At 43.3% G+C, this 27616-nt stretch overlaps 1 protein-coding gene across 5 annotated transcripts in view; it reads right to left on the bottom strand.

Annotated features, from left to right (window-relative positions):
• The window catches only part of LOC123768229 (protein LZIC), a 101585-nt gene that overhangs the window by 35147 nt on the left and 38822 nt on the right, over positions 1-27616 (bottom strand). The window lies entirely within an intron of this gene.

Below are 27616 nucleotides of genomic sequence, written 5' to 3'. Positions count from 1 at the left end.
TCAAGAAGACCTGGACAAAATAAGTATATGGAGCAACACTTGGCAAATGGAATTTAATGTGAATAAATGCCATGTTATGGAATGTGGAATTGGAGAACAAAGACTCCACACAACCAATAAATTATGTGAGAAATCTTTAAAGGATTCTGACAAAGAAAGGGATCTAGGGGTGGTTCTAGATAGAAAACTGTCACCTGAGGACCACATTAAGTACATTGTGCGAGGAGCCTATGCTACACTTTCTAACTTCAGAATTGTTTTTAAATATTGTACATGGATGGAGAAATACTAAAAAAAATTTTCACGTCTTTTGTTAGACCACAGCTGGAATATGCAGCGGTTGTATGATGCCCATATCTTAAGAACCACATCAACAAACTGGAAAAGGTGCAATGACATGCCACTAAGTGGCTCCCAGAAATGAAGGACAAGAGCTACGAGGAGAAGTTAGAGACATTATATATGCAAAAACTAGAAGATAGAAGAAAAAGAGGCCATCCTACATTCAAAATAGTAACAGGAATCGATAAAATTGATAGGGAAGAATTCCTGAGACCCGGAACGTCAAGAACAAGAGGTCATAGATTTAAACTAACGAAACAGAGATGCCGAAGAAATATAAGAAAATTCACTTTTGTAAGCAGAGTGGTAGACGGTTGGAACAAGTTAGGTGAGAAGATGGTGGAGGCTAAAACTGTCGGTAATTTCAAAGCATTATCCCTTAAACCGCTAACTGTTAAATAGCAAACATCCCCAGGGCGCTCAAGAAAAAAATTGTTTTGATAAAAATTATTTTTTCTTATGACATTGTTAATTAGCCTTCAGGAAGCACAAAAATCCAAACAAAAAGTGTCTAGCTCTTGTGGTTTAGCTGTAGTGGCCTGGAGAAGTTGCATATTTTTAGTTGAGGTGCTGCATAGGAATAACTTTGTTGATTTATTTTCATTGTTTTTCAATTTATTAATTTAGTCTTTTCATGCTAACAAGTTGTATTTGTGTGTCAAAGTTACTGTCTATTATGTAAAACTTTGAAAATATAAGTATGTATGAATATACAAGTAATGATATAAAGACACCTACATACTTATTCATAATAATACATGTACAGGTATAAATATATTTTAAGCCTAAATCTTAAAATTGCATATAGCACACATTTTGCCTCAAATATATACATGGTAATCACTCATTTGCTGTTACTAAAAGTTTAGTGTCAACTCTATGGCTGCCCTAAACATTCAGATACTCGATGGTGATGTTGCCAAGCAATGGTCATCATTTTCTTACAAAGGCCCTAGAAGAAAAGCGAGGGACTCTGGATATTTTTATCAAGATGGGGGATGATTACTGGTGGTCTGAGGAAGCAAATGTGAGCTCTATGTATGTGTAGGACTATTTTAACTATTTTAAATATGCAAATCATATATATGATTTGCGCCGTTTTGTGACAGTTACTCAAATTATAAATGTATGATTTGCGCTGTTTAAGGGTTATATGACAAAGAGTGCCTGGGAGACGGGACACCACGAGCATAGCTCTCATCCTGTAACTACACTTAGGTAATTACACTTAGGTAATTACAGTTAGAAGTTAGTTAGTTAACTAGCTAGTCCCTCAGTTAGAAGCCGTCGTAGATCAGCTGTGAATCGGAAATGTACAAATCGGAAATGTACAAATGCCACTTCTATTTTCAAAAAGGGCAGAAAGAGCTCAGCAGAAAACTACCACCCGATCAGCTTGACATCACACATCTGCAAGCTCACGGAGAGAATCCTCAGGGAGGAAATCATTCACCATCTTTCAGTGAATAATCTTGTACAATAATCTTGTACAATCGACACAACATGGATTTGTTAAAAACAGATCCTACCCTATAAACCTGCTCACATTTTTGGAAAAGGTAACAGCTACTCAGACAAAGGCCTTCCAGTGGATGTAGTATACATGGGTTTTGCTAAAGCTTTTGATGGCAAAGCCAAGTGGCATTGGCTCCACCAATGCCACATGGTAAGAGGTGACAGTATTCAGCATGAGATTCCGATCAAGAAAGGAACAAAAGAACCATGCAAACGGAGACTGAAAAGTTATGACGAAGGGAAAACACCAGCGTTGAATGTAATGAAACGCCATTTTCTGGGTGAGACCCGGAGGCTCTCCGGAGCTTTACTGGCTGATATGCTAATGTCAGACTTTGGCATCAGTCATGTGTATGGAGTTCAAGGGCCTACCGGGGACCACGGCCAGAACCTGGCCCCCTCAGAGAGGCAAGGGGAGCAATGGCCTATAGAAACCTCCGTGTGGTAGGAAGCATTCTATGTCTGCCATCGACCGGGTCAAGCATCCAGAAAGGTAAGCATTCCAAAACAAACCCCTATTCTGGTGAAAATTGCTACCTAAAGCCGAACTAGTGGATAGAACTCTTCAACAGAAAACAAGGAAACTAGTATGACTTCATACGTCACCGCGCCGCTGTCTGCGCAGCTCCCTCCTCCTCGGGAGGGGAAAGGGGGAGCCCCAGACCTCCTACGCCGGCTATCCACCCATCAGTTCTGAGGCTGGATGTCAAAACACGTGAAAAACCGCCGACCGGAGAGAGGGAGGGTTGCCGGGGAGCCTCCGGGTCTCACCCAGAAAATGGAGTTTCATTACCGTACATTCAAAGCTGGTTTTCTGGGGGGAGCCCCGGAGCTAACTACCCACAGAGGAAGGTCAAAAGGACAGAACCGGGAGGAGGACACCACGCACCCCCCACGGAAGCGAGACAACCGGCAGCAAACGCCAACCCAAGGCGCCACAACCCCGAAAAGTCCCGGGAACAACACGAGAACAACGAGCAGCAAGGCCCCCCGCACGAACACCAAAAATCCATGCCCGAAAGACCGCAAGGCCACATCGCCCAGACGGCAGCGAGAGCAGCGAAGCCAAAAATGCCACAGGCATGAGGGAAGAACACAGGCAGCTTAGCCGCAAGAATACAGCTGACCACCCGGGACACCACCACCCGCGAACCGGGAAGAACAGAACCGGATCAACGCAAAACGCGCTCCGGACCCAAATGCTGTGGCACGCAAACAACAGCGGAGGGCTGCCACTGAACACAAAACACGACACACCCCCGGCCCGACCAACGAAGCACCAACAAACCCTGGACCCCTCCAGAACGCAGCAGCCCCACCCAGCGCCAGAAAAGATGGAGACTGCTGCCACCGCTAAAACCGAAGGAGCAAGAAAACTCAGCGACTCGACCCCCAGAGGCAAAGGCCAAAAGGAAACAGCCGACAAAAAAACACACCGGAACCAAAGGGGCACTACCAACCGAGGAGAAGACAGAGCACGCTGACCAGAGACCAGGATGGTACAAGCGGCGCACGAACAGGCCGGAGGTGAAACGATGCACAAGACAGCTTACTAACGGTGCAGAAGCAACACCAAGACCGAAAGCAAGCTGAAGCGGCTCCGTCAGCGCCGCACAAAAAGAGGCGACAGTATGTGGCAAGACGACGGCCTCCAACCCCCACCAGAAAACCAAGCCGAGAGTAAACCAAGCTAACAAGAGTAACCACCTAAGAAGGGACAGGAAAAGGAAGGACCGCCAAAATACCCCATACTGCCACCAAGAGAAGCAGGCAGGTGGGACACCTACCACGAAGCCACCCGACCACCAACCGGAGGCGAGATCACGAGGCAGAACATAAGCAGCCCCGACAAGGCCCCTCCGAGCCCAGGAAAAGGCGGAGCCGCGGGAAGATCTCGGGCACGACCACCGAAACCCAAACGGCACAAGGAGATGGAACATCTGCCGAACAGAAAAACTCTCCAAAGCATGCAAGCCCGCCAGGAGTTCAGAAACAACGGGTCCGACGCGAGACATCGCAAGACCCCAAAAAAAAAAAACCGGCAGGGCAAGCTAGGAAACCAAAGAAGGCGGAAGGGTCGCCGCCAGAACAGTACCCGAACCAAGGGGTACGAACAACTGCAATAGACCGAGACAAAGAAGCACATCACAGGACACAGGCTGAAAAACGCCCAAGAACACACACACAACACCCCTGCTGCAGAGGAGGCAGGAAGAAAGAGCGGAAGCACAAAAACCCCAGGAAAACAACCAGGGGTGGACAATCAGGCAGGGACAAAACCCCCCCGCAATCCCCAGGCACAAAACAGCAGCAAAGTGCCACACCACAACCGGACACAGGAACAAGGACACGCCACCGTGAAACATGGTACCAATGCACACGTGCAGCAGCAGCAACAGGCACCACCGCACATGCAACATGTAAATAGCAACTCCCTTCTGCAAAGGCAGAGAAACGGAGCAGGCAGACCCCAGACAGGGCCAACGGAGACACGACAAAACCCAGCAGGCCCAGAAACCTGCTCCAGGCGACCGACGGCAGAGAAAACCCCGCTCGATACCTGCTGGATGGGGTACTGGGAGCTCTTTTACACCCCAAGCCCGGCACATCAACAAACTGGAAAAGGTGCAAAGACATGCTACTAAGTGGCTCCCAGAACTGAAGGGCAAGAGCTACGAGGAGAGGTTAGAAGCATTAAATATGCCAAAACTAGAAGACAGAAGAAAAAGAGGTGATATGATCACTACATACAAAATAGTAACAGGAATTGACAAAATCGACAGGGAAGACTTCCTGAGACCTGGAACTTCAAGAACAAGAGGTCATAGATTTAAACTAGCTAAACACAGATGCCGAAGAAATATAAGAAAATTCACCTTCGCAAATAGAGTGGTAGACGGTTGGAACAAGTTAAGTGAGAAGGTGGTGGAGGCCAAGACCGTCAGTAGTTTCAAAGCGTTATATGACAAAGAGTGCTGGGAAGACGGGACACCACGAGCGTAGCTCTCATCCTGTAACTACACTTAGGTAATTACACTTAGGTAATTACAAGGCCAGGCTAGACCGGCCAGAGGGTGGCCCACCAGGCAGCTGCTAGGAGCGGCCCGCCGGCCCACATACCCCCACAACCAGGATGGGCCGGAACTGCTATACGAAAACAGGCAAGTGTGCCCTGGAAGTCCACAGATGAACCAGCAAGAAGGCTTATGCTCGCAAGTAGGTCGTGTAACAAGTACAGACCACTGATGGGAATACAGTGTTCCCCAATTGTGCCAATAACACCACTGCACTCCACTGGTACTATCCCGCAAGTTCTACCAGATAGGCGGGACCCAAGAGGCAGAGCTCAAACCCTGCAAGCACAGCCAGGAGCCTTACCAGGTGAGTACAGAACCAACCCTACAACCCCCACACCTCACAACATGAAAAAAGGTGGGTCCCCTGAATGACTCCAGCATGGGTTGGACATGCACATGAGGGGGACAGGAAGGGTTGAAAAAGGGACAGTCACTGGTGTGCGAATGGTCTCAGTCGTACAAAAATATACCTAAATAAAGACAGGTATATAAACAACACTGCATCCAGCACCCGGCCAAAAGACGCCAGACTGCAGAAACTCACCTGTCGAACGGTGGCACAAACTTGACACGACTCAACCGTGCCCAGAAGAACCTGGGAGCACTGCCAGGTGAAGACGCCAGAGCCGGACCCTGCCGGACTCGCAGGAGAGCAGGGAGCGGCGAAGGAGGCGGCCCACACCCATGACACAGGGAAAACTGCGGTGTCCTCCCCACAACTGGGAACTAGGACACCCCCGGAGTGAAGGGGCACATACCGCAGCCAGGGAGAAGAACGAGAGGCGAAGCACTGTAGCAAAAAGGGCGCAAAACACTAGCACTGAAACACCGCCCAGATCAAAACAAACTCCACGGCGCATGCGCAGAACACGCTGGCCAAACTGCACAACCCTCTGCGGGAAGGCGCCAACCAGGACTACTACACCAGAAAAGTAGCCAAAAGAGGAAGCAGGAACAATACAACCGGCCAAAGAAGCAAAGAGCCCAAAAAGGAACCCAACCGGCAACAAGTAGCCCAACAGGGCAACAAGTAGCCCAACAGAGCTACAAGTAGCCCAACAGAGCTACAAGTAGCCCAACCAGCTCACAAGTAGCCCAACCGGGCCACAAGTAGCCCAAAACGGCGACAAGGACGAGGAGCCGACAGACGTTCCAATAATGCGGGAAGTAGCGAAAAACCTTCCCGAACCCTCGAGAACACAGAAGCCAACACTATTGCAAGATTGCAGGTCTGGAATCAGGATGATAACCTGATAATTGTAAATGCCTACAGCCCACCAGCAAGCAACACGTGGACAAAGGAAGAACTGGATGACAAACGAGAGGGCCTCATAATGGTCATGAGAGATATTATTGTACAAGCAGATAAAGATAAATCACGACTGTTGATACTGGGGGACTTCAACTTTAGAGCAATAGACTGGGAGGCCTATGAAGCAAGAACGGAGGACTTTTGGACATGCAGATTTGTGAACCTCATTCTGGAGACATTCTTGTATCAACACATAAAGCAAGCCACAAGAATGAGGGAAGGAGATATACCGTCAGTACTGGATCTAGTATTCACCAGGAAAGAAGAAGAGATTTTTGACATCCAGTACCTTCCTCCCTTGGGAAAGAGTGATCACGTCCTGTTAGACATTAAATATGCTTTAAGATATTATCTAGAAGAAAATGGGGACATTGAAACAGTTGATAAACTCGATTTAAAGAGAGGCAACTATGGGGAACTTCGAAATTTTTTTAATGAGTGTAATTGGACAGAATTGTTGCTAGGCAGGGAAGTAAATGAAATGTATGCCAAATTTTTAAAACTATACGAGGAAGGCACACAAACATTCATACCAAAACAGAGATGCAGGACCAGAAAACAGGATTGGTTCGACAGAAATTGTGAGAGGGCAAGAGACCAAAAGACACAAAAATGGAATCAGTATAGGAAGAGGCCAAACCCCCAAACATACCAGCGATACAAAGATGCGAGAAACAATTATACAGCAGTAAGGAGAGAGGCAGAAAGAAATTTTGAAAAAGGGATAGCAGATAAATGTAAAACAGAACCGGGTCTATTCTACAAATTCATAAACAACAAATTGCAGGTAAAGGATAATATCCAGAGGTTGAAAATGGGAAACAGATTCACGGAAAATGAAAAGGAAATGTGTGAAACATTAAATGAAAAGTTCCAAAGTGTGTTTGTACAAAATGAAATCTTCAGAGAACCAGACACAATAAGAATTCCAGAGAACAACATAGAGCGGATAGAGGTGTCTAGAGATGAAGTGGAAAATATGCTAAAGGAGCTCAGGAGGAACAAAGCAGCTGGCCCAGATGGCGTTTCACCATGGGTTCTGAGAGAATGTGCATCTGAGCTCAGCATTCCACTTCACCTGATCTTTCAGGCATCCCTGTGTACAGGAATCGTAGCAGACGTGTGGAAACAGGCTAACATAGTTCCAATCTACAAAAGTGGCAGCAGGGAAGACCCCCTCAATTATAGACCTGTATCATTGACAAGTGTAATAGTGAAAGTATTGGAAAAGCTAATCAAAACTAAATGGGTAGAACACCTGGAGAGAAATGATATAATATCAGACAGACAGTATGGTTTTCGATCAGGAAGATCCTGTGTATCGAATTTACTCAGTTTCTATGATCGGGCCACAGAGATATTACAGGAAAGAGATGGCTGGGTTGACTGCATCTATCTGGACCTAAAAAAGACTTTCGACAGAGTTCCACATAAGAGGTTGTTCTGGAAATTGGAAAATATTGGAGGGGTGACAGGTAAGCTTCTATCATGGATGAAAAATTTTCTGACTGATAGAAAAATGAGGGCAGTAATCAGAGGCAATGTATCGGAATGGAGAAATGTCACAAGTGGAGTACCACAGGGTTCAGTTCTTGCACCAGTGATGTTTATTGTGTACATAAATGATCTACCAGTTGGTATACAGAATTATATGAACATGTTTGCTGATGATGCTAAGATAATAGGAAGGATAAGAAATTTAGATGATTGTCATGCCCTTCAAGAAGACCTGGACAAAATAAGTATATGGAGCACCACTTGGCAAATGGAATTTAATGTTAATAAATGTCATGTTATGGAATGTGGAATAGGAGAACATAGACCCCACACAACCTATATATTATGTGAGAAATCTTTAAAGAATTCTGATAAAGAAAGAGATCTAGGAGTGGTTCTAGATAGAAAACTATCACCTGAGGACCACATAAAGAATATTGTGCAAGGAGCCTATGCAATGCTTTCTAACTTCAGAATTGCATTTAAATACATGGATGGCGATATACTAAAGAAATTGTTCATGACTTTTGTTAGGCCAAAGCTAGAATATGCAGCTGTTGTGTGGTGCCCATATCTTAAGAAGCACATCAACAAACTGGAAAAGGTGCAAAGACATGCTACTAAGTGGCTCCCAGAACTGAAGGGCAAGAGCTACAAGGAGAGGTTAGAAGCATTAAATATGCCAAAACTAGAAGACAGAAGAAAAAGAGGTGATATGATCACTACGTACAAAATAGTAACAGGAATTGATAAAATCGACAGGGAAGACTTCCTGAGACCTGGAACTTCAAGAACAAGAGGTCATAGATTTAAACTAGCTAAACACAGATGCCGAAGAAATATAAGAAAATTCACCTTCGCAAATAGAGTGGTAGACGGTTGGAACAAGTTAAGTGAGAAGGTGGTGGAGGCCAAGACCGTCAGTAGTTTCAAAGCGTTATATGACAAAGAGTGCTGGGAAGACGGGACACCACGAGCGTAGCTCTCATCCTGTAACTACACTTAGGTAATTACACTTAGGTAATTACTAGTCCCGAAGGCACACAAAGGCGCAGGCGCACCCGAGATCAGAAGTCACGTAGAACCCCATCGAACGGGGAAACATGACGAAAACACCGTCCCAAAAAAGGGTGGGAGGAAACATCCACCCACAGGACGGAACCAACCAACTCAAAGGCCAAGGAACCGAGTCCGGGGAGGGGCCGACGCCCAACAGCACGCACGGCGAGTGGGAAGGAAAGACCTCACTCCGCGTAACCACAAGCACCGCCTAGAGGGGGATAAAAACCCCCACGGGGTCCAACGGGGCAAAAGCACCCCAAGTCAGCCCCGGGACAGGCCCCGGGGCCGAGCCGTTCCCCCAAAGCCCTGGCCGTACCAAAAAACCGGGGCAGCCGTGAAAACACTAAGGAAGGGAGCCCACTGGCAGACTCATACAACACGGCTGGAGGAACAAGCTCAAATGCCCCCGTCACTACCCCGGAAGGGGAATTCCCCGAGACTGCCCGAGTCTCATCACCATCAAAAACCCCGCCCCGAACCTACAGACAATAAGGAACCGGATGCAGGCAGGAAGGGTGAACCAGGGGAAAGACAAGGGGGCGTGGATGGAACCGAAGCAACCAACACCCCCAAGTCCCAAAACGAACTACAACAGGGCAGCCCCGGGGCTCCCGGGGAGGAAACCACGAGAACGTTGCCACCACCAAGGCTCAAGTGCAACACCCCTGCTGCCCGCACCCGCTTTGTCAGCACAACTGGGTAACCGAGCCACAACGAGCAACCAAACTCGCAGGACTCCGGGTTGAAGGTATCATCAACCCCACAGGCAGCAGACGGAGGCAAAACAGAGAGTCACCCAGAGACAAAGGGTGAGAGCAACCCTCAAACTCGCTGGAAGCGAGGGGGGGGACTCTGGGGTCATATCCATCGGACCCGCGCGCCCCCAGGGGTTTCCCAGGGTCCCGAGCGTTTACTATAAGAGGATTCGCGCTCAGGTAATCCCAGGCAGGGTACTGCTAACCGGCACCCAAAGCTACCAAACAACTTTCTAAGAGCTGAACCACCGGGAGGTGTACACTCACGGGGACCTAGCAGGGGGTACCACCAGAAAATACTCAGAACACAAGGGGGCAAGAATGAAGGCAGGCCCCCCCCACTAGGTAGATAAACAAAAAGAAAAAGAAAACCCCGCAAGAGGACAGCGTACCCAAGCGGAAGAGAGCCAGCCGCTATGATTAGTAAAGACAAGCTGCACAGTACCCTGCGCCCCACCAGTGCAAAAACTGCCCCTTACTCTAAGGCGAACAAGGGAGACAGAACACCCGAGCACACAAAGAGCGGCCGAAAACCAAGCAGTAAACGGCCAAGCAGGGGCAGGACCCAAGGAACTTGTGGAAGGCGGCCCCAAGCCCCAAGGGCAGTACAGTACTTACAGGGCACCTAGGGAAGGGAACCCTAGGCGCATGCAGCCCGAGTACTGGAGAATCACTCCCGGCTCACACACCACCTAGAAAACAGACACCACACTCTAGGTACAGTGCTGAAACAACCACTGGAGCCGGAGCACATAACCAGTGCCTATAGCATCAGCCGAAGAACTGATGGGTGGATAGCCGGCGTGGGAGGTCTGGGGCTCCCCCTTCCCCCTCCCGGGGAGGGGGGAGCTGCGCAGACAGCGGCGCGGTAACGTATGACGTCATACTAGTTTCCTTGTTTTCTGTTGAAGAGTTCTATCCACTAGTTCGGCTTTAGGTAGCAATTTTCACCAGAATAGGGGTTTGTTTTGGAATGCTTACCTTTCTGGATGCTTGACCCGGTCGATGGCAGACATAGAATGCTTCCTACCACACGGGGATTTCTATAGGCCATTGCTCCCCTTGCCTCTCTGAGGGGGCCAGGTTCTGGCCGTGGTCCCCGGTAGGCCCTAGAACTTCATACACATGACTGATGCCAAAGTCTGACATTAGCATATCAGCCGGTAAAGCTCCAGGAAGCCGACGGGGCTCCCCCCAGAAAAGTGGTGAAAAAAAGCGCAAAGAAATCTCATACTGCACCGAGATGATAATAGCAGTTAGACACCATCAATTCAACAACCTGCTTGCCATAGAGATGGCGATAAAGATGTGGAAAAAAGACCAGATACAAAGAGCTAAGAAGAAGTTTGAACCAGTGAGACATGTTACTGAGCCAATCTTCTGAAAGAGGTTGGGCTGTGGAAAAATGTCCAAATCCAGACAACAAGTGAGCAACGCCTGAAACCAAAATAGAGCCAGCCATCAAGGAGGCAGAAGGACCCACTTTCTTTGTAAGACTCCAACCTAGCCAGAATCTGGGGCAACAGCTGGAAAGGGGAAAAGAAGTACAGAACCCCCCCCCCCCCACTGCGATCTGTTATCTGCAATCCAAGGCATCCACTGCAAGGGCCTCATAATTGGGGAATGGAGTTACATAAAGAAGAAGGCACCAATTTCAATTCCAAGCCAAACAATCCATGTCAGTGCGCCCAAACATGCCCACTGCAGTTCCCGTGGCACAGTGATAAAACACTCGTTTAGTGCTTAGCGAGCGGTTTGGCCTGGGTTCATATCCTGGCCGGGGAGGATTTACTGGGCGCCAATCCTTAACTGCAGCTTCTGTTCACCCAGCAGTGAATGGGTACCTGGTTGCTAAACGATTTGGTGGGTCGTATTTCAGGGAAAAATTAGGATTAAGGACCTGCCCGAAATGCTACATGTACTAGTGGCTTTACAAGAATGAAAGAACTCTTGTATATATAAATAAATAAATAAAAATAATCTTGCAAAGCTACTGAAAGGCAGTGGTGTCGATGGTACATTCTGTGGAGATGGGAAGGAACCAGGACAGACCATTTGCGAGAGTGCTGGACACTAATGTAAACAGCACAATGAATTAAACCTAGAGAAGCTAGCAAGAGGAGCTACTTGGAGCATCCAGCTTTAAGGAACAACAGATTGAAAGGAGCTCACCACCCTTCTCCCTGTCCAGACAATGAACCACTGCTTGATACCTGCTTGATGGGGTTCTTTGAGTTTTTTTTTTTTTTTTTTTTTTTTTTGAGATATATACAAGAGTTGTTACATTCTTGTACAGCCACTAATACGCGTAGCGTTTCGGGCAGGTCCCTGGAATACGATCCCCGCCGCGAAGAATCGTTTTTACAACCACGTACACATTTTACTGTTGAGTTAAACAGAGGCTACAGTTAAGGATTTGTGCCCAATAAATCCTTCCCGGCCAGGATACGAACCCATGACAAAGCGCTCGCGGAACGCCAGGTGAGTGTCTTACCACTACACCACGGAGACTAGTTCTTCTACTCCCTAAGCCCGGCCCGAGGCCAGGCTCGACTTGTGAGAGTTTGGTCCACTAGGCTGTTGCTTGGAACAGCCCACAGGCCCACATACCCACCACAGCCCGGCTGATCCGGCATTCCTTGGAGGAAACAATATAGTTTCCTCTTGAAGATGTCCACGGTTGTTCCGGCAATATTTCTTATGCTCGCTGGGAGGACGTTGAACAACCGCAGACCTCTGATGTTTCTAGTGTTCTCTGATTGTGCCTATGGCACCTCTGCTCTTCACTGGTTCTATTCTGCATTTTCTTCCATATCGTTCACTCCAGTATGTTGTTATTTTACTGTGTAGATTTGGGACCTGGCCCTCCAGTATTTTCCATGTGTATATTATTTGGTATCTCTCTCGTCTCCTTTCTAGTGAGTACATTTGGAGAGCTTTGAGACGATCCCAATAATTTAGGTGCTTTATCGCGTCTGTGTATGCCGTATATGTTCTCTGTATTCCCTCTATTTCAGCAAACTCTCCTGCTCTGAAGTGGAATTTTACTGAGCAGTACTCAAGATGGGACAACACAAGTGACTTGAAGAGTACAACCATTGTGATGGGATCCCTGGATTTGAAAGTTCTCGTTATCCATCCTATCATTTTTCTAGCTGCCGCAATATTTGCTTGGTTATGCTCCCTAAACGTTAAGTAGTCGGACATCATTATTCCCAAATCCTTGACATGCTGTTTTTCCTACTATGAGCAGATTCGATTGTGTTTTGTACCCTGTATTATGTTTCAGATCCTCATTTTTATTGTACCCGAGATCCTGGAATTTATCACCGTTAAACATCATGTTATTTTCTGCTGCCCAATCGAAAACTTTGTTAATATCTGTTTGTAGTTTATCAATGTCTTCAGCAAAGGTAATTTTCATGCAGATTTTTTTATCATCTGCAAAGGATGACATGAAGCTGTGACTTGTGTTTTTGTCTATATCTGATATGAGAATAAGGAAAAGCAGTGGTGCAAGGACTGTACCTTGAGGTACAGAGCTTTTAACTCCGTTTGGGCTCGATTTTATTTGATTGACTGTTACTCTTTGTGTTCTGTTCGACAGGAAATTGAGTATCCAGCGTCCTACTTTATGAGTTATTCCCATTGACCTCATTTTGTGTGCTATCACCCCATGATCACATTTGTCGAATGCCTTTGCAAAGTCTGTGTATACTACATCTGCATTTTGCTTTTCTTCCAGAGTTTCTGTGGTTTTGTCATAATGGTTGAGTAACTGTGACAGACAGGATCTTCCCACTCTAAATCCATGTTGTCCTGGGTTGTGTAGTTCATTATTTTCCATAACACTAAAAAGTTGATTCCTAATCACTCTTTCAAAAACGTTTATTATGTGTGATGTTAGTGCAACTGGTCTATATTTTTTTGCCAAGGCCTTGCTACCCCTTTGTGCAGCGGAGCTACATCTGCTGATTTAAGTGCTGCTGGTATCTCCCCTGTATCCAGGCTCTTTCTCCATATTATGCTGAGCGCTCGCACTACTGGTACTTTACATTTCTTAATGAATATTGAATTCCACGAGTCCAGCCCAGGAGCTGAGTGCATGGGCATATTGTCAATTTCTCTTTCAAAGTCTTCCGAGTTTCTGTTAATATCCGTTATATTATCTGCAGCTTGAGTGTTATTCATAAAGAGCTGTCTGGATCATCAACTTTCATGTTTATTGGTGTGCTAAACAAAGCCTCATACTGGTTTCTTAGAATTTCACTAATTTCTTTGTTGTCCTCTGTGTGCGTATCTTCAGTAGTAATTAAAGATCCAATACTGGTGGAGGTTTTTGATTTTGATTTTGCGCATGTGAAAAAATATTTAGGATTTTTCTTTATCTCTTGTATAGCTTTCTGTTCCAGTTCCATTTCCTTAGACTTGTATGATCGCTTCAACGTTTGTTCTATTTCTTCGATCTCCCTGTTTAGGTTTATTTTCCTTTCTGGTGATAGTCGTGTCTGCATAAGCATTTCAGTTTTTTTTTCTTCTGTACAGTCGCTTGCATTCTCTTTCTAGAGTGGTCCTCTTTCTGACCCTCATCACAGACACGTGCTTCAAGCAGACTTTGTATGCTTCAGCCATCAGTTGAGTATTCCCTGTGTGGGAGTTTTGTCACTTTGCAGTCTCCGTGGTGTAGTGGTAAGACACTCGCCTGGCGTTCCGTGAGCGCTGTCATGGGTTCGTATCCTGGCCGGGGAGGATTTACTGGGCGCAATTCCTTAACTGTAGCCTCTGTTTAACGCAACAGTAAAATGTGTACTTGGATGAAAAAACGATTCTTCGCGGCAGGGGATCGTATTCCAGGGACCATAGGATTAAGGACTTGCCCGAAACGCTACGCGTACTAGTGGCTGTACAAGAATGTAACAACTCTTGTATATATCTCAAAAAAAAAAAAAAAAAAAAAAAACTTAAGACCGTTTCCCATTGAATGTTTGCAAGGTCTACATTTATTTTCTCCCAGTAGATCCTCTTATTGTTGAAATTGAATTGATTGAATACCCCTTCTCGCTTGTTGGGTCTCTTAGACCTACTACCGTTATTTATGCTAGTTCATACTTCAATGAGCTTATGATCTGAGTATGTAGTACCTGAGATTGTAATGTCTCTGATTAGTTCATCCTTATTTGTGAATAACAAGTCTAGTGTGTTTTTGTTCCTAGTTGGTTCTGTGATCTGTTGATTGAGCGAGAATTTGTCACAGAATCTTAAAAAGTTCTCTGACCTGTGGTTGGTTATTCCCCGGATCATTCCCTGCTATGATATTTGTGTTTGCCATTCTCCATCTTAGACTTGGTAAATTGAAATCTCCAAGGAAGATAATATCTGGTGCTGGGTTCGCTAGATTACCAAGGATGTTCTCTATTTTGTGCATCTACTCTGTGAATTCCTCAACCGTTGTATCTGGCAGCTTATATATTAAAATAATAATTAGGTTTATTTTTTCTACCTTAATTCCAAACACAGTACCTCTACCACCTCATTAGTTGAGTTTAGTGGCTCTGTGCATACCAGGTTCTCTTTAATATACAAACCTACTCCTCCATTTGACCTATTTTCTCTATCGCATCTATATAAATTATAATTTGGAATCCAGATTTCCCTATCCATGTAATCTTCCATATGAGTTTCCATGAATGCCCCAAATATTGAGTCTGACTCTAATAGGAGGCCATTTATGAACTTAACTTTATTTCTTGACTTTGACTTTAGACTATGAATGTTTGTAAATATGAATGATTGTCCATATTGTGTCACTTTTGGAAGGGTTTGGTAGTTCTCCCTCCTCTCTACCCTGACCCAGGGTGTGCTGGTCTGGCAATGGTTTGTCCAGTTTTGAAGTTGGTACTGTGGAGTGTGGTAGTTTCTGCGTAATTGGGGGTGTAGTATGTGTGGGCTTGATGACGAAACTTAGTCCAGTCTTGGGCATGTCCCCCTCCCCATCTGTACTCCTGCAATGTTTCTGCCTGTCTGTTTCTCCTGGTTCCGTTTGCCTCTAAAAAATTTCCCGGGCTATTATATTGGACTTCCTCTCTCATATAGCGTTGTGTACCTCTCACGTGGAAATCAGGGCAATGGAGATCATAGCATTTCCTCTCATTCACTGAGAGTTTGCATAACTTAGGGTGGAAATATCTACAATCTGTTCGAAAACAACAGCTGCCTTTCCCTAACATATTTCGGTATTTCCATGGGTGCATGAATGTGCATTCCGTGCCTCTGGCCCCATATCTGCACTGTCCTTTCGCATAATACCTGCAAATATTTTCATCTGTGCTTGTATTTTTATTGTTTGTACCCGTACACGACTTGGCTACCTCTGTGTTTTTGTTCCAACTTTCTCGTTTCCGCATTCATTCTCATTATTGCCCTTATCTTTCTCCTTGCTGCTTTCGTCTTTCTCATTTGTGTTCTCGTCCTTCTTATTGTTTCTCTCCTTACTCCTATTACCAGTTTGATCTTCAATATTGCCTTCATTTTCGTGTACCTCGACACAATGTCCTTCTACATTGCCAATGTGGCTCTCTAAGCTCTCAGTCCCTGGGTTGTGTTCAGTGTTCGCTGCTGGTTTTACATACTCTGCATACATTTCTGGTATCTTTTGTGTGAATTGAAGCCTGTGTATTTCAGGAATGTCATTCATTAGTTTGGTGATGTTTTCCCACATCAGTCTATCCTTGTGACAGATCCAGTAGTTACTTTGTCTGTTTGCATATTGCATAGGCAGTCCTGTACAACTCAGGTGAAATCTTATGTTACAAATATTACATACAATCCGTACAACACTCTTCCGAAGTAGCTTAATCCACTTAACTGCACCAACCGAGTATTCTCGGTCGGCGGGAAACTGCGCCAACCGAGAAAACTCTTTTTGATTTTTCCGTACCCATTCTAAATGTGTACGAGGTTGGTTGTGTATGAAATGGACTCTTAGGACCTCCAGTGAGAGGCAGCAATCTTGGAAAAAATTCCCAGAATGCCCTAGGGCTGCTGGCTGGGTTAGTTCTGAGTGAGCAACCATGAGTGGCGCACGTGCCTCTGGCTCCCAAACACCTGTTCGACGCGGTGTTGAAAGATAACGCTTTGTCGGTGAAATTCAAACCTTATTGTTTGAAGAACATAAGGGTCATAATATTGGTGAAGCTAGGCGCAATAAGGACCTAACACAAAGGTCAGATGTAAGTTATACAGCACCTATGAGGACGATACAGCGAGCGTTATTTATTTGTAGCTCGGAGCATCACCCTTGCAATCCTATGCTATCTCCAATTTATTTAGATGATACATAGATGAATCATTTTCTGCATTCAGTGATGATGCATCTGATACAAGTAGCATAGATGAACAGTGTTAACGGCTTCCATGGTGGTGTTTTCCATAGATATTTTCAAGAATACCTGAATCTGTTCCTGACTGACGGACACTCTTTGAGGCTAGCTGAATCTCTTTTTGACTGATGAAAACTCTTTGAGGCAAGCTGAATATCTTCTTGTGTGGGATCATAAAAAGCGATCTTTTCAAGGCTACTTTACAAATTTATCTTTTCCTATAATCTTTTCAAGACTACCTTATGCTTTACAAGCTTGGCTACATACAACCTACAAGTACTAAAGCCAAGAGTGTACGTGAGTGTGTTATTTGCAAGCACACAGAATGAAGAAACAGGAAGCAAAAATTTATCTGTACCTGGTGCAACGAGAGCGAAGTCGCGTTGTGTACCATGGGCTACTTCGTTGATTATTACTCACTTCTGAAGTACTGAGTGTGTAATACAGTGTGTTACTGTGTAAATAGTGTGTGAAACTGTATATATTGTAATTTTAGTGAATTTTTAACAAGTAATATTGCGACAATAAACATTTATTATAGCCACATTACTGACACATGTATCACAGTTCCATGGAAGATTATGAACGTTCTACTGTATACATATTGTAAAGAACATAAATATGCATCATATGCGATAAAAAAATAAAATATAACCGCATTGCAAATACATAGAACAAATAATTTAAAATATATTTGTGGAAACACTCGGTGCTTGAATGGCCCGCGCGACCGTGTCTGGGTGATTCATGCACGGGTGACCAGGCCCTGATGACATCACAGCGCACCTTATCTACATCCCCACAGCCAAAGTAAGTGGAATTTGGTATTTATTTTTACATAGACATGTTCAGGGAAGGGAATTTATCATTTTACAAAGACAAAAGAATTTTTGGGAACACTTTATTTCATGCGCACAGGGGGAATTTCACAATAAACTCGGCGCAGCACGATGGTTAAAGCAGCCTCCACACGCCTCCATGTTGGGTTTGTGGTGTAGAGGTACTGGGGGTTCCCCACTGGGGAACAATCCAAATGAAGCTGAAGCATGGAGCCCAGACTAATCTGAATCCTTCTCAAGGTATACAACTTGGCTGCACCCTCCCACGCTGTACTTAGCTGAGAAGCAGTGGGAACTGTCACAGCATGCTGACGACCCAGGAGCCCTACAATGGACGTGTTGTACAATCTGCATCAGTGACAGAACTGGCTTCATAGCCCAATGGGTACCAGAGGTTCCAGCCACGCACCGCTCAACTAATGGGGAGGGGGGTAGTGCACATGGTAAGACCATGCACTTCTTTTGATATTTGATTGTTTACATTGTTGGGACCATGCACTTCTTTTGATATTTGATTGTTTACATTGTTGGGAAGTGTTATATGTCAGTTTTGAGGCATGAGTCTCTTTGAACCCAGCAGTGGTCTGTATTGTTTTACTGACTTTCTGGATGCTTTCTTTGTTGGGTGGTAGAGTGTCACCTGCTCTCTGTGCCTTTGTGAGGGGGAAACCCAAATTCTGGATCTGATCCATGGCAGGCCAAACAAAACTCCACAGCCTAATAGTGTGGAAGTCATCTCAGTGAGATAGCTTCAGGGAGCCACAAGGGGCTTTCCTCCAAAAAAACTAGCATTGAATGTAATGAAACACCTCTTTCTTGCAGAGTTCCAGTGATTCCCTGAAGGTATCTCTCTGAGATGGCTTCCCACTACTGAGTCACATCAGTCACAGGAGTCCTGTTTGGCAACAGGGCACTAGAGCAAGAACCTGGCCCCCCCACAGATCAGGGGAAATCAGGGGAAAGGGCCAAGCCCTTACGACTATATAGCACCAGGAAGGGATCAGGATAAGAATTTGGGATGGGATGGGGGAAAGAAATGGTGCCCAACTGCTTGGATAGGCAGGGATTGAATGCCGACCTGTATGAAGTGAGACTGTTGCCTCTACTGTCCAGCCCAAGTGCTTGGAAGAGGCAGGGAACAATCACCCACATTGTGAAAGTCTCCAGAAAGTAAGCAAAGCAATACAGACAACTGTATGGTTCACAAAAATGAAGAACTAAAATTGTAAAACAACTCTGCAAATGTTTCATTAAAAAATAAAATAGTTCGCTCTAAGCTTTGCTTGAATCCCCTACTACACAAAAACTGCAAACAGGTGACATCCCAAAGCTCCTGCTTCCAAGTCGGCACTGGGTCTGTCTGGAGCTGATAGATCATGAACTGATGTAGGTTTTTATTTTTTATTTTTTATTCCTGCACACCCAAGTAACTGCTTCATAAACAGGGGTACAGCCCAAGAGTTAATATGGGTCTGATCATATTTTTAACAGGATATAACAAAAACTGTTGGTGCTTTGAGAAAGCCATTGAGCCATATTTAGGCTAAAGTTTCATGGTTCATTTTCATTTATAATTTTACATGCAAAATATAGATTTAGTGATAAATAGAAAAAAAGGGGGAGGGAGGGAGGGGGAGCAAATTTTGTCAGAAATCCAGGTCAGGTCCAGAAAGATGCAATCCTGATTTTGGAGATGTGTAATCCAGTGTTACAACACCTGTATGAGAGATAGAACTGAGATACTGTACCTAAATTGTTAAAACATTCTCAATAAATCATTTGTCAGCAATCTTACTTATCACCTTAATTCCAATTGTCAGTGACAAGAAGCCTGTGAGTACATATATAATTTAGGCTTGTACAGAAGTCTTCCCTAGGTCAAACTACTGACCTTCCAGGATGCAAGGTCAGTAGTTTGACCTTGGATACAGGATGCATCCTGCATCCAGGATGCAGCCCACAACAGTTGCCTAACTCCTAGATACCTATTTACTGCTTGGTCAACAGAGGCATTAGGTGAAGGGAAATGTGCCCATACATTTCTGTCCCGCCCAGGAATCAAACCTGGGATCCCCGACTGTAAGTTAAGAAGGTAGCTACAGTACTTCTTATTAACAATATAAAAACAACAATACAGCAAAACCAAAACAAGCAATGAATTTTTGATTCCACATAATTCCTATCATGTAAGATATTAATTAATTTAAATTTAAATTAATTTTAAATTAATTTAAATTAATGGTTTACACAAAGCTGCTATTAGGACAATATCCAACTCTGGCCCCAGACATCACTCGGTACCCCTACTCAAATCTCTGAATATGTTAGACATTAAGTCACTGCACATTCTCTCATGTGTATTATACATATATAAAACGCTAAACTGTAATGCCAATCCTGACCTCAAAAGCTTCATAGAAGGTTGTAACAGAACCCATGAGCACTACACCAGAAATAAATACAGTTTTGATATTCCTAGAGTACGACTTAATCAAACTAGAAATGCTCTACAAATCAAGGGGCCCAGAATTTATTTATTTATTTATTTATTTATTTATTTATTTATGCATATACAAGAATGTACAGGCATACCTCAGAATAAGAGTTTAATCCGTTCCTGGAGACGCCTCGCCTTCCGAAAACTCGCATTCCGAAGTTAATTCCCCATAAGAAATAGAGGGAAATGAATTAATCCGTTCCTGACTACCCCAAAAACCCCACATCAAACTAAATTTTTATACCTAATTTACCTAATTCATCTAAATAAACCTACAAAACTGTGTTCCAGTTATTACTTACCTTGCTGTCGAGTGCTGTAGGCGTATGGAAGATGGTGAGGAGGGGGGAGGAGGAGAGGAGTTACTGTTTGGAAGGGGAGTCCCCTTCCATAATCACATCACATAACCCCATGCCTTGTAACACTATGGATACCACTTCTCTTTCTAAATTTTTCAAACCAGCCCCTGCTTGCCTTAAACTCTTTCTTATCTGCATCACTCGTTGCAGGGGTATTCTTTAGAAGGTCTTCGTGCAACACCCTGGCTTTCTCACAAATAATGGCCTCCGAAACACTATCACCCCTCAACCCCTTGTCGTGTATCCAAATTAATAACAACTTTTCCACTTCTTCAAGTATTTGTGGTCTTTGTGCCGTTAATGTTCTTACTCCTTTTGCCACTTTAGCACCCATAATCTTATTTTTCTTCTTAAGTATAGTGCATATTGTTGATGTGGCTTTGTTGTACTGCCTACAAAGTTCAACAACACGTGTACCGTTCTCATGCTTCCGAATGATCTCTTGTTTCTCCTCTATTGTCATCCTCACATGAGCTTTCTGGCTTTTATCCTTACCACTGGCTTTCTTGGGACCCATGGTGAGATATATAATAACAAATTGTATAGACAAATCACCAAAAATCCAACAAAACACTGAAAATCCGCGAGAAGAATTGATGTGGGGGTAGTCACTGAGCGCGAGACAATAATAAACTGAGGGGCGGCGGGGCGGAGGGGCGACGAACGCGCTAGGTCGGCTGTACGCGTATCAACAAACTCGCGCCCAAACTCGCCTCCCGAAGTAACCCTCGCCTTGTGAGACAAATTTTTGGAGTAAATACACCTCGCCTTCCGAAAACCTCGCATACAGGGACAATCGCATTCCGAGGTACCACTGTACATAAGGAATGTGAGGATACAAATATGGTAATTACAGTCTTGTAAAGCCACTAGCACGCGCAGCGTTTCGGGCAGGTCCTTAATCTAAGAAAATTTTAAGGAGGTAAATACTTGCAAAGTTTATAGACAAAAAAATGAAAACAGATTACATGGAATGAAAAAAAAAGAAGATGAGAGAAAATTATAGGTACAGTATATTAAAGCACATAGGTAGCTCTGATTGATTGCAATGACAGCTTAAAATGGTAGTTGACAACAAATTGGTAGGCACAATACAGCAGAAACAATATAAGATTGATTGCAATGACAGCTTGAATGGTAGTTGACAAAAATTGGTAGTCACAATACAGCATATGGCTAGCACATAAAAGAAGACAGCAATGAACACAATGATAAGGTTGTTTGATATTACATAAAAATTAGGAGATTGGGTAACACTAGGTACAGAGCAAATTTAAAGCTCAGTTTAGGAAACTAAATAGATGAAGTTAGGTACTTTTTGGTTTTGCTTTTAAATAAGGCAAAAGTTTTACAGTTTTTCAATTCACTAGGGAGTGAGTTCCATAGACTAGGTCCCTTAATTTGCATAGAGTGTTTACACAGATTAAGTTTGACCCTGGGGATATCAAAGAGATATTTATTTCTGGTGTGGTGATAATGGGTCCTATTACATCTGTCCAGGGAGAGTTTCAGAGCATGGTTTGCATTTAAGAACAGGGTTTTGTAAATGTAGTTGACACAAGAGAATGTGTGGAGGGAGTTAATATTTAGCAAGTTTAGGGATTTAAACAAGGGAGCTGAGTGTTGTCTGAAAGCAGAGTTAGTTGTTATTCTGATAGCAGATTTTTGCTGTGTGATGATGGGCTTAAGGTGGTTTGCAGTGGTAGACCCCCATGCACAGATACCATAATTAAGATAGGGGTAGATTAGTGCATAATATAGTGAGAGGAGAGCAGAGTTAGGAACATAATATCTGATTTTGGAGAGTATACCAACTGTCTTAGAGACTTTCTTAGTTATGTGTTGAATGTGGGTGCTGAAGTTGAGTCTCTTGTCTAGGAATAGGCCAAGAAACTTGCCATCATTTTTATTACTGATGTTAATGTTGTCTATCTGTAGCTGAATTGCATTTGATGATTTGCTTCCAAATAAGATGTAGTAAGTCTTTTCGATGTTTAATGTTAGTTTGTTCGTTGACATCCATAAGTGGACTTTTTTTAATTCATTATTCACAACATTATTTAGTGTATGTGGGTTGAGGTTTGAGTAGATAAGGGTAGTATCGTCAGCAAACAATATAGGTTTGAGAATATTAGAGACATTAAGCAGATCGTTTATATATATAAGAAATAGAAGAGGTCCTAAGATGCTGCCCTGTGGCACTCCAACGGTAATTGGTAGAGTGGAAGAAGTTGTATCATTGATGGTTACATATTGGTGTCTGTCACTAAGATAGGATCGGATGTAGTCAAGGGCAAGGCCTCAGATTCCATAATGCTGGAGTTTAAGTAAGAGGTAGTTGTGATTAACAGTATCAAAGGCTTTTCTTAGGTCAATGAAGAGTCCAATCGGAAACTCATTTTTGTCAAGGGCTGAGTAGATAATGTCAAGGAGACTAATGATTGCATCATTGGTGCTCTTTTGGGACCGGAAGCCAAACTGGCAGGGGCTGAGTATGTCGAATTTTACGAGGTAGGAATAGAGCTGTTTGTAAATAATTTTTTCAAATATTTTTGATAGAATGGGTAGATTTGATATTGGTCTATAATTGTTTATGTCCGCCGGATTGCCTCCTTTATGGACTGGCGTTACTCTTGCTTTTTTGAGGATATCAGGGAAGGTGTGATACTCTATAGATTTGTTGAACAGTAGTGCTATGGGTGGGGCAAGGGCATGGGAGGCTCTCTTGTACACAATGGACGGAATTTCACTGGTGTTCCCTGCCTTGGTTTTTAGAGAATGTATGATGGACACAACATCTGCCGGGCTGATTGGTGAAAGGAGAAGAGAGTTTGGATAGCTGCCTGAGAGATATATGTTAATATGTGTCTGAGTCTGTGGGATTTTACTGGCAAGATTAGCACCAACCAATGAAAAGAAACTGTTAAATTCATTTGCCATTTCTAAGTCAGTTGACGGTATACCCCCATCCTTGTAGAGTTTTATTTGGTTATGTGAGTGTTGTTTAGTTCCTAGGATACTAGACATAGTTTTCCAAGTGCTTTTCATGTTGCCTTTTGCTTCATTGAATCTATTCACATAATATGCAAGTTTTGCCTTTCTTATGATACTGGTAAGCATTGATGAGTACCTTTTAGCTACTTCCTTTGAAACTAGGCCAATCCTAACTTTCTTTTCATATTCATGTTTCTTGTTGATTGAGTTGAGAATGCCACGTGTGAGCCATGGATTGTTTAATCTTTTGTCAGTTACTTGCTTGGTAAGAAGGGGACAATGAATGTTGTAGAGGCTTAGAGTTTTGGAGATGAAGAGGTTAGCTAATGAATTTATATCATGGGTATTATTGAATTCAGAATCCCAGTTAATATTGTAAAGTGCCTCTGTAAGATTGTCTAAAGCTGATTCACTGTAATTACCTAAGTGTAATTACCTAAGTGTAGTTACAGGATGAGAGCTACGCTCGTGGTGTCCCGTCTTCCCAGCACTCTTTGTCATATAACGCTTTGAAACTACTGACGGTCTTGGCCTCCACCACCTTCTCACTTAACTTGTTCCAACCGTCTACCACTCTATTTGCGAAGGTGAATTTTCTTATATTTCTTCGGCATCTGTGTTTAGCTAGTTTAAATCTATGACCTCTTGTTCTTGAAGTTCCAGGTCTCAGGAAGTCTTCCCTGTCGATTTTGTCAATTCCTGTTACTATTTTGTATGTAGTGATCATATCACCTCTTTTTCTTCTGTCTTCTAGTTTTGGCATATTTAATGCTTCTAACCTCTCCTCGTAGCTCTTGCCCTTCAGTTCTGGGAGCCACTTAGTAGCATGTCTTTGCACCTTTTCCAGTTTGTTGATGTGCTTCTTAAGATATGGGCACCACACAACAGCTGCATATTCTAGCTTTGGCCTAACAAAAGTCATGAACAATTTCTTTAGTATATCGCCATCCATGTATTTAAATGCAATTCTGAAGTTAGAAAGCATAGCATAGGCTCCTTGCACAATATTCTTTATGTGGTCCTCAGGTGATAGTTTTCTATCTAGAACCACTCCTAGATCTCTTTCTTTATCAGAATTCTTTAAAGATTTCTCACATAATATATAGGTTGTGTGGGGTCTATGTTCTCCTATTCCACATTCCATAACATGACATTTATTAACATTAAATTCCATTTGCCAAGTGGTGCTCCATATACTTATTTTGTCCAGGTCTTTTTGAAGGGCATGACAGTCATCTAAATTTCTTATCCTTCCTATTATCTTAGCATCATCAGCAAACATGTTCATATAATTCTGTATACCAACTGGTAGATCATTTATGTACACAATAAACATCACTGGTGCAAGAACTGAACCCTGTGGTACTCCACTTGTGACATTTCTCCATTCTGATACATTGCCTCTGATTACTGCCCTCATTTTTCTATCAGTCAGAAAATTTTTCATCCATGATAGAAATCCATATAGCCATCCATGACTGTGTAGCCTAAATGAAAGTTTCTTGCATTTTGGTGGTGTTATGTCCATGTTCGCTATGAGAAAGGTAGGATAGTGGTCAGTTGTTCTGTCGTAGATTATACCAGATACAAGGGGAGCTGTTATGTTTGTCCATATGTGGTCCAAGGTAGTGGCTGATGTTTGGGTGACTCGGGTAGGTTTGGTGATTGTGGGGATTAGCATACAGGAGTTCATGCTGTTAAGGAAATAGTTAACTTGAGAGCAATTTTGTTGACCCAGGTCAATATTAAAATCTCCTCCCAGAATGAAGTGGTTTTTGTTGAGATTGTTGTTTATAATAAGATTCCTTAGGTTGTCTGAGAAAGAAGCTATGTTAGTATTGGGAAATCTATAGATGGCTCCAATAGTCAAAGAAGATTTAAGGGATATAATTGAAAACTGAGCAAAAGTATATTCACAGTAGTCATCTCTGTCACTAATAACACTGTTGCAGATAAATGTATCTCGGTAATATATAGCTGTGCCACCACCTTTTTTATTAGGCCTACAGTTATGAATGGCTTTATAACCAGCTAAGTTGTAGAGTTGGGTATAGTCTTTATTTAGCCAAGTTTCTGTTAAAATAATGAACGATAGGTTAGTACCTATTGCTGTGAGTAATGCATTTAAATCGTCAAAATGTTTACCAAGTGATCTAACATTTTGGTTATAAACTGATAGACAGGTGCTATTTTGAAGTTTGTGTTTAGCCTGGTGTGCTGTGAAATACTTGCAATAATGATGATCAATGTGCTGGTTGGTGTAGATATGAGACAGAAGATTTTGATCAGGATCAATATCAGTGTGCATAGGATGCAGAGGGATCACGATACAAGATACACGATAAAGCAAAACACAAGAATAAAAGCAAATACAATAAAATAGTAACAATTTAGAAGTAAAATAAAGATCCAATAGTTAGCCAGGGAGGACACAAGTTACATAAAATAAAAAAACAAAAAATCAGTAGACTGACAATATAAATGTAAAATAAAAAATAATAAGAAAAATGATAATCATAAAAAAAAAAATGATCTTGAAGATAATTAGCTTAGTAATGGTTAATTAACAGGGTAATAAAAAGCCCTAGGTTTAGTGACAAGGGGATTAACTAAGAACAAATAATTAAGAGTATAAAACAGGCAAAGATGACAAACAAAAAAAAAATAACAAAATAAAAATAAAAATAAACACCTTTGGAAAGGAAAGGCAGAGCTTAAGTACACTTTGGTTGTATGTGAGACTACAAATTATGTTCTGGTTATTCAGCTGATATCCCACAGTCATCCAGGAAAGAAGTGAGGTGTGCTTCAGTGGTTATGACATAAGTTTTTCCAGAGTCAGTCTTCCTAGCTATTATTTTACCATCGCGCACAAAACAATGTTTAATAGCAGTGGATCTATTGCAAATTCCACGTAGTTTAAATAAGAGATTTTGTCTGAATCTGGTAAGACATTCGTTCACATAAACCTTGGATTTCATAGCGACTGCAGTAGTGATAAGGTCTGACTTGCGGGAGCAGCTATCTAACTTCACCCTTATCTTTCTGTTGTTTGTACCAGATGATTTGGCACCCACTCTATAAGCTGACTTAATGTCTCTTGCTTCAATTGAATAATTCAACTTAGTACGCAATTCCTGGATCACGATGGCAGTACAGTCTTCTCTGTAAGTTTCATGGGGAAAATCCTGTGATGAGATGATGACAGAATCAAGGAGCTTAAGCTGGTCTGATTCGTCTTGGGTTGCAGTGTGTTGCTGTTGTAGGGAGTTAAAATGGTTCTCTAACTTTTGTAGCATCTCTTCTTGCTTCTTAGAGGTTTCTGCTGGTTTAAAGTTAGTAACCGAGATCTGAAGAGAGCTTAATTCCTGTTCGAGGTGGCCGACTCTGGCAGACAGATCTTGGTTAATCTTGTGCATGGCCAAAGCATCACTCTGAAGCTTCATTATCAGGTCCGACTGCTCTCGGATTATAGACTTTTGGTCGTCATGTATTTGAGTCAATAATCTGAGCCATGGATTATCAGCGAGACGCTTAAAGTCAGTACATGGGGAGGCAGCTCGTTTAAGTTGCTCCATATGGTTACATAACTGTTGTAAGGCTCGAGTAAGTGACGACGCTTCAATCAGCTGGGAAGGTTTGTTATTGTTGACGCACGGAGGGTCGGTACTCCCCCCGGTAGCCCCTAAGGGGGAGACAGCCGCGTTATTCCTGTTGCTAGCTTGGCTGGTTGGGTTCATCCTGCTAGGTGTGCTATCATTCTTTGCGGCCTTGCCGAGCTTAGAGTTGTTTTGCATGGTAGCAGCAGAGATGTACGCAGCAGATGGGGTAGACTCGTTGCTATGGCAGCAGCAAGCGTCAGGTTAGCTTCCTCCAGGGAGCAACACAAATGAGGTCGAGATGAGCTAGTAGGTTAGGTTTTGTCGAATATTTCGGTCACTGGGTACTTAGCTGCCTTCTGGGGTTGTTACATCATGTTTGGGATGTT

The sequence above is a fragment of the Procambarus clarkii genome, chromosome 59 (assembly GCF_040958095.1).
Source record: "Procambarus clarkii isolate CNS0578487 chromosome 59, FALCON_Pclarkii_2.0, whole genome shotgun sequence".
In the NCBI taxonomy this organism is placed as follows: Eukaryota; Metazoa; Arthropoda; class Malacostraca; order Decapoda; family Cambaridae; genus Procambarus; species Procambarus clarkii.
Note: the sequence above shows the minus strand (reverse complement) of the source record. Positions and strands in the feature narration are given on the sequence as shown.